The sequence below is a fragment of the Nicotiana attenuata genome, chromosome 6 (genome assembly GCF_001879085.1).
Source record: "Nicotiana attenuata strain UT chromosome 6, NIATTr2, whole genome shotgun sequence".
Lineage (NCBI taxonomy): Eukaryota > Viridiplantae > Streptophyta > Magnoliopsida > Solanales > Solanaceae > Nicotiana > Nicotiana attenuata.
Genome location: NC_031994.1, coordinates 73,009,651 through 73,023,463, shown reverse-complemented (window position 1 = coordinate 73,023,463; position 13,813 = coordinate 73,009,651). Strand labels below are relative to the sequence as shown.

General features: G+C 40.5%; 1 long non-coding RNA gene across 1 annotated transcript; it reads right to left on the bottom strand.

Moving 5' to 3' along the window:
- Positions 8,823 to 9,595, bottom strand: LOC109227202. The gene is made up of 2 exons (XR_002068236.1): positions 9,463 to 9,595; positions 8,823 to 9,298 (listed from the first exon to the last, which is right to left on the bottom strand). It is a non-coding gene; the product is annotated as an uncharacterized LOC109227202 (long non-coding RNA).

Genomic DNA, 13,813 nt, shown 5'->3' with positions numbered 1-13,813 from the left:
CCTCAAAATTCTTCCCCAGTTTAGTGAGTGATCCTTCGGCCGTTCTGCATGTGATGAAGCTTGTTGGATTTGTTCCGGAATTTTGAGGGTCCTCGTCAAAATTCTGTCCCAGTTACTTAACTGGTTTTCTGACTGTCTTACATATGATGACATCGCCTGGACTTGCTCCAGAATTTTGAGGGTCCTTCTCAAAATTCTGCCCCAGTTTCTGGTTCTGGGGGAATGAAGATTTTATTAAGATGTGACCGAACCCACAGGGCTGCCTACGTAGCCCCTCTTAAATGGGAATCGGGTCAAGCATAGTTCAGTTACATCAGATGAAGAAATGTTAACAATCTAAACATAGTATCTCTTGACTGCGTCTGAATTGATAGGTTTTGGCCAAACTTCTCCGTCTATTTCTGCATGTATGAGTGCTCCTCCTATTAGTACCCTATGAACCATGTCGGGCCCTTGCCAATTGGGTTAAAACATTCCTTTGGCTTCATCTTGAAGTGGGAAGATTCAGTACCAGCTGCCCCGGTGTGAATTGTCTTGGTCTGACCCTTTTGTTGAAGGCTCTGGACATTCTATCCTGATAAAGCTAACCATGACACATCGCATTCATCCTTTTTCCATCTATGAGGGCTAGTTAGTCATAACGTCTCTTTATCCATTCTGCATCACTAAGTTTGGCTTCTTGTATGGTCCTTAAAGAAGCAATTTCTACCTCGGCGGGAATGACAGCTTCGGTACCATAAACCAGCAAATAGGGAGTTGCCCCAATTGATGTACGGACTGTGGTACGGTATCCCAATAAGGCAAATGGTAACTTCTCGTGCCATTGCTTGTGATTTTCTACCATTTTCCTTAGTATCTTCTTGATGTTCTTGTTGGCAGCTTCTGCGGCTTCGTTCATTTGAGGCATGTATGCTGTGAAATTTTTGTGCTTGATTTTGAAAGTTTCACACATGGCTTTCATCAGATCACTGTTGAGATTGGCAGCATTGTCAGTGATTATGGACTTGGGAACCCCGAACCGACAAACATTATGATCCCTGAAAAAATCTGCGACGACTCTCCTGGTTACCGCTTTGTAAGATGCAGCCTCTACCCATTTTGTGAAGTTCGATGGCCACTAAAATGAACCTGTGCCCGTTTGAAGCAGTGGGCTAGATCAGACTGATGACATACATTCCCCAAGCGGCAAAAGGCCAAGGTGCACTTGTTGCATTGAGCTCATTTGATGGTACCCTTATCATGTCTGCATGTATCTGGCATTGGTGGCATTTTTGGACATACCGGATGCAATCTGTTTCCATAGTCATCAAAAAATGTCCAGCTTTGATTATTTTCTTGGCTAGAACAAAACCATTCATATGTGGTTCGCAGGTTCCGGCATGTATTTCCTCGAGCAATTTGGAAACTTCTTTGGCGTCAACACACCTTAATAGTCCTAGATCAGGTGTTCTCCTATACAAAATTCCTCTGCTTTGGAAGAAATGATTGGACAGTCTATGTAGTGTACGTTTCTTAGTATGGTTTGCCTGCTCCGGGTATTCTCCTTTCGCCAAATATTCCTTGATGTCGTGGAACCATGGATTTCCATCCGTTTCTTCTTCAACGTGAGCACAATAAGTTGGCTAACTATGGATCCTTACTGGAATGGGATCGATGAAATTCTTATCTGGATGCTGTATCATGGATGAAAGAGTAGCCAGTGCGTCTGCGAACTCATTCTGGATTCTTGGAACATGTTTGAATTCTATCTTCTTGAACCTCTTCATCAATTCTTGCACATGATACAGGTATGGTAGTATCTTGGTGTTTTTCGTAGCCCATTCTCCTTGAACTTGATGTACCAGAAGATCCGAATCACCAATTACCAGCAACTCTTGTATATTCATGTCGATGGCCAGGTTAAGTCCCATGATGAAAGCCTCATATTCTGCCATATTGTTGGTGCATGGAAACCTAAGCTTTGCGGATATCGGATAGTGTTGACCTGTCTCTGACACAAAACTGCTCCAATACCCACTCCTTTAAAGTTCGCAGCTCCGTTGAAAAACATTCTCCAACTGTCGTAGGCTTCAGCAATGTCCTCTCCTACGAATGACACTTCTTCGTCAGGAAAATACGTTTTTAGTGGTTCGTATTCTCCTTCTACGGGATTTTCAGCAAGATGGTCTGCCAACACTTGTCCTTTGACTGCCTTCTGAGTTACATAGATAATATCGAACTCACTCAGCAATATTTGCCATTCGGCTAACTTCTCGGTGGGCATAGGCTTCTGAAAGATGTACTTCAGGGGATCCATCCTTGAGATGAGGTATGTGGTATAGGCACAGAAGTAATGCCTCATTTTCTGAGCTATCCATGTCAAAGCACAGATGGTGCGTTCTAGCAAAGAGTACCATGCTTCAAAAGGTGTGAACTTCTTACTCAAGTAATATATGGCTTGCTCTTTTCCTCCTGTCTCGTCGTGTTGTCCCAAAACATAGCCGAAAGCCCCATCTACAAATAGAGTAGCAAAGGTATCCTAGGTTCTGGCGGAACTAGGACTGGTGGTGTGCACAGGTATTCCTTAATTCTGTCAAAAGCGTTTTGACAATCCTCAGTCCAACTGGTCATAGCATCCTTCTTCAGCATTTTGAAAATTGGTTCACATATTACTGTGGACTGTGCTATGAAGCGGCTGATGTAATTGAGATGTCCCAGGAAACTCATCACGTCCTTCTTGTTCTTTGGTGGTGGCAATTCTTGGATAGCTTTAACCTTTGACAGGTCCAACTCGATTCCTCGGCGGCTGACGATGAATCCCAACAATTTACCTGCAGGAAGCCCGAATGCATATTTTGCGGGGTTCAGTTTGAAATTGTACTTCCGTTGCCTGTCAATGAACTTCCTCAAGTCTGCTATGTGATATGTGGCCCTCTTGGATTTGATGATGACGTCGTCAACATATACCTCTATTTCCTTGTGTATCATATCATGGAAGATGGTCTTCATGGCCCTCATGTAGGTGGCCCCAGCATTCTTCAGACCGAATGGCATTATTTTGTAGTAGTACACCCCCCTCATGGTGTAATGAAAGCTGTTTTCTCTACGTCTTCTTCGTCCATCCAAATCTGATGATAACCCGCGAAGCAATCTAGAAAGGATTGTAGTTCATGCTTGGTGCAATTGTCGATCAGAATGTGTATATTTGGTAGTGGGAAATAGTCCTTGGGACTTGCTCTGTTTAAATCCCGATAGTCAACACACACCCTGACTTTCCCATCTTTCTTCGGAACCGGTACGATGTTGGCTAACCAGGTTGGGTACTCCACTACCCTGAGGACTTTGGCTTTGATCTACTTAGTGACTTCTTCCTTGATTTTTAGGCTCATGCTTGGTTTGAACTTTCTGAGTTTCTGCTTCACCGGCGGACACATTGGATTGGTAGGCAACTTATGAGCTACTATGGATGTGCTCAGGCCGGTCATCTCATCATATGACCATGCAAATATATCCTCATATTCTTTCAGGAAACAAGTGTATTCTTTCTTTTCTGACGGTGATAGGTGAATGCTTATGCGAGTTTCTTTGATGGTTTCAGAATCTCCCAATTGATTGCCTCAGTTTCGTCTAGGTTGGACTTAGGTTTGTTCTCAAAATTCTCGACTTCTCTGATAACTTCCTATTTTATCCTCTTCTTCCGAGTCACTATCCTTATGTTGCATTGTCTCATTACATGTCACAGTCGTTGGTTCATCAAGGTAAGAAATAGTAATGCTGTAGAGGAAAAATGTAAAAGATAATAATAAATACTAAAATAACAATGCCTTAATTAAATTTCGAAAAACATCAAAACAGGTACGGCTCGATGACTCGAGCAATTATTTCGAAACAAAATGCGTCTTAAACAAAATACTGGAAATATCTTAAATGCTTAAAATGGCTTTTAAAAAATAAATCATGTTAATTGCCAGGCTACCTAGGAACTCGACGGGCCCGGGATGGTGCAGCAGTCCAATTCTTGAGAACAACTCCCTTCTCCATGGTCTGAATGGTAAGGCCTTCTTCCACCTCCTCCTCAACTATCACATTGCAACCTATATCCTCGTCTTCTATAAACAGGTTCCTCAGTCCAGCCAAAGCTTCCTCCTATGCAGATCCCCATATTATGTCGGCCTAGTGAAAGGTCTGACTCAGATGTGGCACTGGTTGCTTGAGAGGGTAATAGGGACCACACCATGGGGGCGACTAATCATCATATTCTTGCTATGTATACTGATATCCGAGCTCGAAAGTTGTGCCATGACATTTCAACTGTATTGGTTTGGTAATGCCCTGGAGTTTCTTCCCAAGCCCTTTGCCGGGTTCATACCCTGACCATGCCAGTATGCTTTCTATTTTGCTACTCCACCATTTATCTTTCTCAATTGCATTGACACGCTCGATGCGGTGATGAGTTTTTCCTCCCAACTTTCTTCTATTCTCGACAACCGGGACAGTTTGACTGGTGTAAATGGGATTACTTCCATCTCCGTGAATGATTACCTCTTGATGGTTCCGTTCGAACTTCACAGCCTGGTGTAGCGTAGAAGCCACAGCTCCAGCGGCTTGTATCCAAGGTCGTCCTAGTAAAAGATTGTACGAACCAGATATGTCTAATACTTGATACTCAACATCGAACCAAGTCGGGCTCATCTGGAAACAGAGGTTAATTTCCCCAATTGTGGCCCTTTGATACCCATCAAATGCCTTCACATTCATACTCCCTGCTCGTATCTCATGGAAATCTTTACCCAACCTTTTCAGAAAAATCAATGGACAAATGTTGAGGCTTGAACCCCCATCTATTAAGACTCTAGAGATGAATTTGTCCTCAAACTGTACTGTGATGTGCAGTGCCCTAATGTGACTTAAATCCTTCAGGCGGTAGTTCATCTTCGTGAAAGGTGATCTTGTGGCTTTCCAGTACTTGCCCCACCATATTGGCCATCTCTCCACTGGTGATGTTGTTAGGCACATAAGCTTCATTCAACACCTTCATCAGAGCATTCCTATGCACCTCAGAATTTTGCAGCAGCGACAAGATGGATATATGGGCGGGAGTCTTGTTCAGATGATCAAGACTGTACTTTCCTCCAGAGATCATCTGGACCGGTTTCAATAACGGGTTGTTTGGTAGCAGCTTCCTTGCTTGTTCCTCCCAAATTTTCGGGTGTGTAGATCCTTCCAGTTCTGGTCATCCCCTGTGTAGCACCAGATTCTTCCATCTTCGCTTTTCCTTTTCTCCTAGCTTCGGCAACGTAGTCCTAGGGTATGGCGTTAGACTTGAAAGGTGGTGTGGATGCTACTGTCACTGTGAAGGGTGTGGATACTTTTACTTTAAATGGAGTTGGTGTAGTCGTAGGTGTTGTTACTTCAATTCCAAATGGGACTGATGCGGCTACTTCAACTTCGATCGGTAGCTGTATCTGTACCACAATAGGAGTGAGTGGGACTACAGGTTTAGGGTCATCACCTTCCCGAATAAGCCCAATCGACCCTTCAGGATCCCATTCTTCATCGGTTTCTATCACATTTACTCCTTCACCCCTATGATCTGGGAGGGGATTGTTGCGGACATTTGGTGCGGCTTCCTTTGCTTGTATGACTTTGGTATCAATCAGGGTTTGAATCTTGTCTTTCAGAGTGCAGCATTCATCAATAGTATGCCCTTTCATGCCAGAATGGTATGCACATGTTTTGTTTGGGTTGACCCACTGGGAGGAGTTTTCCATGGCAACAACAGGACTAGGTTTAACATATCCGGGGGGAAAAATCACACTGATCAAGCATGTATTACAATCTCTCCCCACTTACACTCTGCCTGCTATGAGCCCCCTCAAAGGCACTATTACTCTCATGGAAAAACATTTTACAAACTTCTTCTGGGGTTCGACAGATGGGTCAAACAAATACCATTGGAGTTCTTGGCATAATATGTGTCTTCCCAAAGACGAAGGTGGCATTGGAATTAGGAAGATACAAGATGTAATTGATACTTTAGTATTAAGAGATGGTGGAGGTTTAGAATGCATAACTCTCTATGGGCCAACTTTCTCAGAGCCAAATACTGCATAAGATCTCACCCGGTAAGTAAAACCATGACTTCGGCAGATTCGCACAGTTGGAAAACCTGTTAAAGACCAGGCACAAGGTAGAAGTTCACATTAAATGGAGCATTCAAAATGGTTCATCAAGCTTCTGGTGGGATAATTGGACTGGTGAAGGCCCGCTTGCTCACTGGGTATTATTCACCCAAATGCACCTATTGCGGCAGTTTTCAAGAATTGGTGGGATGCAAAAACAAAGAATAAAATTCATGGCCTGGTTCTACAAGCTGCACCAACTCTTATTTGTTGGGAAATTTGGAAACAAAGAAGTTCATGTAGATATGCACGCAAAAGAAATTTCAACTCAATGTCATGAAACGCCAAGTTATATGGAACATCAACTCCATAGTAACCAAGCTTATGCCAAATGGAGACACCCAACACCACTGGCCTTCACTTTGCAGTAGAATTGAAAGGTTGAAACCTGTCCAAACATGGAGGCAAGTTCAGTGGCATCCTCCGCTCCATGACAAGGTCAAAGTTAACACAGATGGAAGCTACATCAAGGAAAGTGGGAAAGCAGGTATAGGAGGAATCATCAGATATGGGGATGGTAATTGTATCATGGCATTTGCAATGTCGGTCGATTGTCACAATCATAACATGGCCGAAGCTCTAGCTGCTGAATTCGGAGGAAAATGGTGTAACCAGTTAGGCTTCACTAATTTTGTTCTCGATCTTGACTCAAATATCATAGTGAACATGGTCAACCAAGAAGGAAACAAGAGCATGAAACTAAATATGGTGGTGGATAGAATTACAAGATTGGTTCAACATGCAAATGCAACGGTCCAACACTGTTATAGAGAAGGCAACCATGTAGCTGATGCTTTAGCTAAAATCACCTCCATTTCTGGCATGAATTTGATATGCCAATCATTCGAACAACTACCAAAAGAAGCTAAAGAACCCTTCATTATGGATAAGTGGCAAATGCTTAGTATTAGAACAAAATATGTGAAGAACAACTTTTTTGTTAGTTGAGTTTGATGTATATATAGTTATGACAGTAGAGTGGTAGATTCCTCTACTGTCCTTTTTTGGTTGATAGAAATCACCATGTTGTATTATGTTTCCGAGGTAAGGCCTAGCGCCCCTCACCGATCTTTTTTTGCAATACAATGCCCAAACCACTGTCTGGGGAGCTTTATTAAAAAAAAACTAAATTGTTACCAAATTTTGAAAGGGGTCATTCTTTTTGGAACGGACCAAAAAGGAAATAGGTTCACATAAACTGGAACAGAGGGAGTAATATGCAATTTTTATACGAGTTTCGACAAAAACTAAATCGGAATACCTCGATTTATGTTTTTTGGAAGGTTGAAGAATTGAATATTTGAGTCCGAAATGAGCAACCCACAACGAGAGAAGGCCTTAGCTAGGATGTGGCACCAACATACTTTACTTTTTGTGGGACGGGTGGGGTCCACTCGAATTCTTTTGGGTCGTTAATGGAGGGGGGGGGGGGGGGAGGGGACCGCTGGAGCGAAATTTTAAATTGGGGGGAGGGGGGTTGCTTTCTGTTCTGAACGTGGGGGAAGAGAAAGGGACGGCTAATGAAGATGTAAATCGTGGTTTAGTAAAGCGTTTTATATAAAGCGCTTTATTAAACCACGTTTTAGTTAAACGTCTTATCATCTTCAGGTAAAGCGTGGTTTGAAAGCGCGTTTCATACAAAACGTGGTTTTGAAACGCGCTTTACCTTAACGTCCCAAACATACGTTAAAGTAAAGCGGTTTAAAACCGCATTTTATATAGTTTGGTCACTAAATTTTCCCCCCACTTATTTCGGTATTTCGAGTCCAAAAAGACCACAATTGGGTTCCGGTCTCCACAATATACTAGGAGAATCTGCCAAAAGGCTAATAATATCAGTTGTAATAGTATTATACAACATAGTCAATTCCTTGCTAGCATATTTGCGACAGTTATATGTTCTCAAAGACATGGTCATATATACATACATACTCACATTGTTCCAAAGGTTGATAACTTTAGAACAACTAATTTAACAAAAAAAAAATATGATTATGACTTATGCTCTCCAGGCTCATTGGGATAAAAACTATAGGTCTTGTTAAAGATATAGAGCTTGCGCAGTCTATAGTCCATAGGAGTGGGTTGGATCCCCTCCAGTATTTCTTTAATTGCGTCCACTACATCTTTATTTGAAACATCAAACCTCTGGACCTCGTGCGTCCGAGTTTCTCCATCTCTGTCTTAAGTCTTTCAGTGTTTGTAATCTTCATTGCCATATTCTGGAAAAAAAGGAGCATGGTTTTCCCACCATGATGCTAATCACCTTAACATTTATTTTAAAATATAATCATCTTTTATATTTTCTACAGATTATAAATCATATCGTTCTCTTCATCAATTAGTGATCTCCAAGGAACAATCCAGTGATCCTACAAAGCCATAATGAATAGCAGCGATACGAATTTGAACTTCGAAGATTGTTGTAGCATCTTTTATGACTTCCAACTTCCAAAGGTTTTCCTAATTAGGCTTTCCTTTTTTTTTTTTTTTCGTTTGTTAATGCCATGGGAAAGCTCGCTTTCAGTTATGTAGTATCCCTCCTCTCACACCCCCCCCCCCCACCGGGGGCATACCCCATAAAAAGCTGGCTTCAAGATATAGTATCTTTGCATGGGATCGTGAACATGACAAAACTGTAGTAAAGAGGAAACCGAGATCTTGATAAGCTAAATGATATACTACTGTTTAATTCAAAAATTAGAAGTACAGATACAACAGGAACAGTTAATGTAGGCCAACAAAACCCATGTTGATGTTACATTCGACATTGTCCTGATCTAGATAGAAGTAGAACTTAGTCATTTTATTTTCTTCCATGAGAAAAAAAAAACTGAAATGGAAAAAGGAAAACACAATAACAAAGACAATAAACCACAAAAACATCATCTAATGAGAAGCAACAGACTTCATATTGTGTTGGCCATCGTTGATCCTTTAGCCGCAACCGTAGGTATGGTTAATAACATCGTAGTAACAATACTTACAATACCTATCATAGCAGTCACTGCTCGACCGGCAGTATCCGCCGCAACCACTCATCAAGCTCTTACCACCAGTTAGTTTTGATTTGAGTTCTGCCGGTACATTTGTCGGCAAGTCTCTCACAGCAAGTACTGGAGACTGAGCCAAATAAACTATAATCCAGTAATAAAAAACCAAATGTCAAAATCAATATGTTATACCATCGTTAATGTTCGAACGTGTAAAAGATTACACATTATATATATATATATAAACCTACATAGAGACATATCAACTAAACAGGAGTGAGGTGTAGAAAATGTAAAAGGTCATTTACCAGACATCACCATGAGCGCAATAGTGAAATAGAAAGCATAACTGCGAGCCATGACAAACAATAGTATTGCTTATAAGAGGGAGAAAGTTATATAAGAAAATGTGTTATTGGAGTGCAATTTTTTTGCTTCATAAAAGCCATGAATTTATAGGCCTCTTCTCCCCTATATTTTTCTATCTAAATTACAACTTGTGTTTAACCAAGATATTTTACTTACCAAGTTGAAACAAATTATTCAAGAAAGGGGAAGGAAAAGTCCAGATGATGAGAACCTTATCCAGATGATGAGATTCCCTCCAGTTTCTTTGCATGTTACTTGGTTACCAAGTGGGTATTATAGATTTTGATTCAACCTAATTAGTAACAACTAAATTAGTATTAAAAGTGGCTTACACACTACTAAGTACTTCTTGCAACCCTCACTTAGGCATCTATCTGATATGCCATTGTAAGAAAGAGGGGGGAAGTTACTGAGATCAAGAGCTCATTTCGAAAAATTCAACTTGCTTAGAAGATTAATTAAATTTGATAGCAAATTGCTTTAAAAGCATAGCTTCCCCATGCATTCTGATTAGTGTGGGGCCAATCTAAATTAAAAGCAATTAAAAAAAGAAGTAGATAACAACAAGTTGCAATGGCAACTTGTTGCAATAATGGCTGAAACAAAAATCAAGTTGCAACAAGGCTGAAACCAAAACAAGCTTGGACGTTGGCAACATGCAATAAATCAAGTATTTTGATTGGCTGAAATTTTGGCAATTCCTCCTATAAATAGGGGCTTAATTCTTCTTGTTTAGATACACCAAAAACGAGAGAGAAGCAAAAAGCTGAGAGTAATCCACAGATTGTAGTCTGTGAGATAAATAGTGAGTGTGAGTAATATTGTATTGAGGTATCTAAAATAAAGAGTGTTATTTCTTTTGAAATTGTAGTAGTCTCCTCACACTACTAAGTTGTAATATTATAGTAGTAATATTGCTCCACTGGGATATTGTATTTTACCCCGTTAAAAGATTTGGTGTCGTTGTTACTCTCTTGTGTTATTGTTATTTATCGTGGATATTATTCCTAGGCGGAAATATTATTTTCCTAACAACGTGGTATCAGAGCCATGACGAATAATAGTCCGCTGTCTTTTCAGTGTCCCTGTCTCATAAAAGATAATTATGAGAAATGGTGTCTACGTATGAAAGTCATTCTTGGCTCCCAGGATGTGTGGAAAATCGTAGATAGAGGGTATGCAAAATCCGATAATGAGGAAGCTCTGCCTCAAAATGAAAAAGATGTCTTGGCAAAGACAAGGAAGAAGGATCAACAAGCCCTCACGCTCATCCACCAATGTTTGGATGATGTCATGTTTGAGAAGGTGGCAGATGCTACCACCTCAAAGGAAGCTTGGATATTTTACAAAATTCTCTTCAAGGAGATGACAAGGCGAGGAAGGTAAAACTTCAAACTCAAAGGGTTGATTTTGATGTTTTAAAAATGAAAGAATCCGAATGCATTTCGGATTATTGTTCAAAAGTGAAGGCTGTTGTGAATCAGTTAAGAAGATACGGGGAGGACATAGAAGATGTCCGTGTGGTAGAAAAGATCCTTCGCACTTTAACACCTAAATTTAATTTTGTGGTGTGTGCTATTGAGGAGTCTAAAGATTTAGACTCTATGATGGTGGAGCAATTGGAGGGTTCTTTACAGGCTCATGAAGAAAAGATCAAGAGGAGACAAAAAGTGCCACTAGAGCAACTTCTTAAAACTCAGGCATCCTTTAAGGATTATGGAGGTGAAAAAAGCTATAGAGGGAGTGGACGAGGACGAGGCCGTGGCGGTCATGGAAGAGGAAGAACTAATAGTAACAACTTTAAAAATGAAGTTAAAATCCACCAAACATTCAGAGGTCGTGGTCGTGGACAAAGAGGAGGAAGAGGACGTGGCTACTACCAAGAAAATAGTGGACAAAGGTATGACAAATCAAAAATTGAGTGTTATAATTGTCATAAATTTGGCCATTAGTCTTGGGAATGTCGTAGCAATGTTGATGAAAAAGCTAACCTTGTTGATGACAAGAAAGAAGAAGATGAGTCAACATTATTGCTGGCACTCAAGGAAGAAGACAGGGATGATTGTAGCTCATGGTATTGGGACAATGGAGCAAGCAATCATATGTGTGGATGCAAAGAAAAGTTTGTGGAGATCAATAAAACGGTGAGAGGTAATGTGTCATTTGGAGATACCTCAAAGATTCAAATCAAAGAGATAGGTACGATTCTGATCTCATGTAAAGGTGGTAGTCACAAGCTAATTCAAGATGTTTAGTATGTGCCAAAATTAAAAAGTAATATTTTGAGTTGGGGCCAACTTCTTGAAAAGGAATATAACATCCACATGAAAAATATGCATCTTTGGCCTAGAGATTCAAGTGGAATGCTAATTGCTAAAGTGCATATGGCAAAGAATAGATTATTTTCTTTGAATCTTAAAACAATTGATGCAAAGTGTTTGAAGGCTAATGTGCAAGATGAATCATGGTGTTGGCACATGCGATTTGGGCACTTGAATTTTGAAGCGCTCAAAACAATGGGAGAAAAGAACATGGTGCATGGGATGCCATCAATCAACCATCCCAATCAATTGTGTGAAGCTTGTCTTCTTGGAAAACCTGCAAGGAGGAGTTTTCCAAAGGAGGCCATGTCAAGATCAACCAAACCTCTTCAGCTTATTCACACTGATGTGTGTGGACCAATCAATTCACCTTTGGTAAAAGTAAATACTTTCTGCTCTTCATTAATGACATTAGTAGAAAGACTTGGGTTTATTTGTTGAACCAAAAATCTGAAGCTTTTGCTGCTTTTAGAAATTTCAAAGTACTTGTGGAGAAAGAAAGTGGCTATGAAATTAAAGCTTTAAGGTCTGATAGAGGAGGCGAATTCACTTCAAAAGAATTTAATGACTTCTGTCAATCTCATGGAATTCGCCCTCTAACGGTACCTTATTCACCTCAACAAAACGGAGTTTCAGAGAGAAAGAATCGAACAATTCTTAATATGGCTAGATGTATGTTGAAAGCTAAAAGTATGCCCAAGGAATTTTGGGCCGAAGCTGTTTGTTGTGCAATTTATTCGAACAACAGGTCTCCAACAAGGAATGTTAGAGATCGAACCCCTCAAGAAGCATGGAGTGAAAGAAAGCCAAGTGTCAAGCACTTGAGAATCTTTGGGAGCATAGCCTATGCTCATGGGCCACATCAAGGGGGAGCAAAGCTTGACGATCGAAGTGTCAAGCATGTATTTGTTGGCTATGATACGAGTTAAAAAGGCTACAAATTATACAACCCAAGCAGTGGCAAGGTGGTGGTAAGTCACGATGTTCAATTTGATGAAGAATTGGCATGGGATTGGGAAGCTCAGGAAGAAACTTGATATGATTTTCTTCCATACTTTGGTGATGAAGAACAACCAGAGACCGTGGAACCTGTGCAGGATACAACTCCACCTCATTCTCCAACCAATGTTGCATCTCCCTCTTCTCAAGAAAGTTCAAATGAACAGCCGCAAAGGACAAGGAGTATTTAAAAGCTCTATGAGGACACAGAAGAAGTTACTAATTTTGATTTTTTATGTTGTCTCTTTGCTGACAGTGAACCAATGAACTTTGATGAAGCTGTTACAAACAAAAGGTGGAGACAAGCCATGGAGGAGGAGATTGAGTCAATAGATAAGAACAACACTTGGGAGTTAACAACTCTTCCCAAGGGTCATCGAACAATTGGAGTAAAATGGGTATACAAGACAAAGAAGAATGTTGATGGAGATGTGGAGAGATACAAGGCACGACTTGTGGCTAAAGGCTATAAGAAAAGGCAAGGCATTGACTATGAAGAAGTCTATGCACCTGTTGCCCGCATGGAGACGATTCGTTTGCTGATCTCTTTGGTGGCGCAAATAAAGTGGAAGATCCATCAACTAGATGTCAAGTCAGCCTTCTTGAATGGCTATCTTGAATAAGAAGTCTATGTTGAACAAACATTAGGCTTCGTGATCAAAAACCATGAAGAAAAAGTGTTGTGGTTGAAGAAAGCTTTATATGGATTAAAGCAAGCCCCACGACCATGGAATAGTTTCATCGACAAATATTTTCAAGACAATGGGTTTACTCGTTGTCTCCATGAATATGCTCTTTACCATAAATTTCATACTAATGGAGATATCTTACTTGTTTGTCTTTATGTTGATGATTTTATTTTCACGGGCAATAACTCAAGTTTGTTTGAAGCTTTTAAGAAAGATATGTCCCGTGAGTTTGAGATGACAGAGGTAGGGCTCATGTCATACTACCTGGGCCTAGAAGTGAA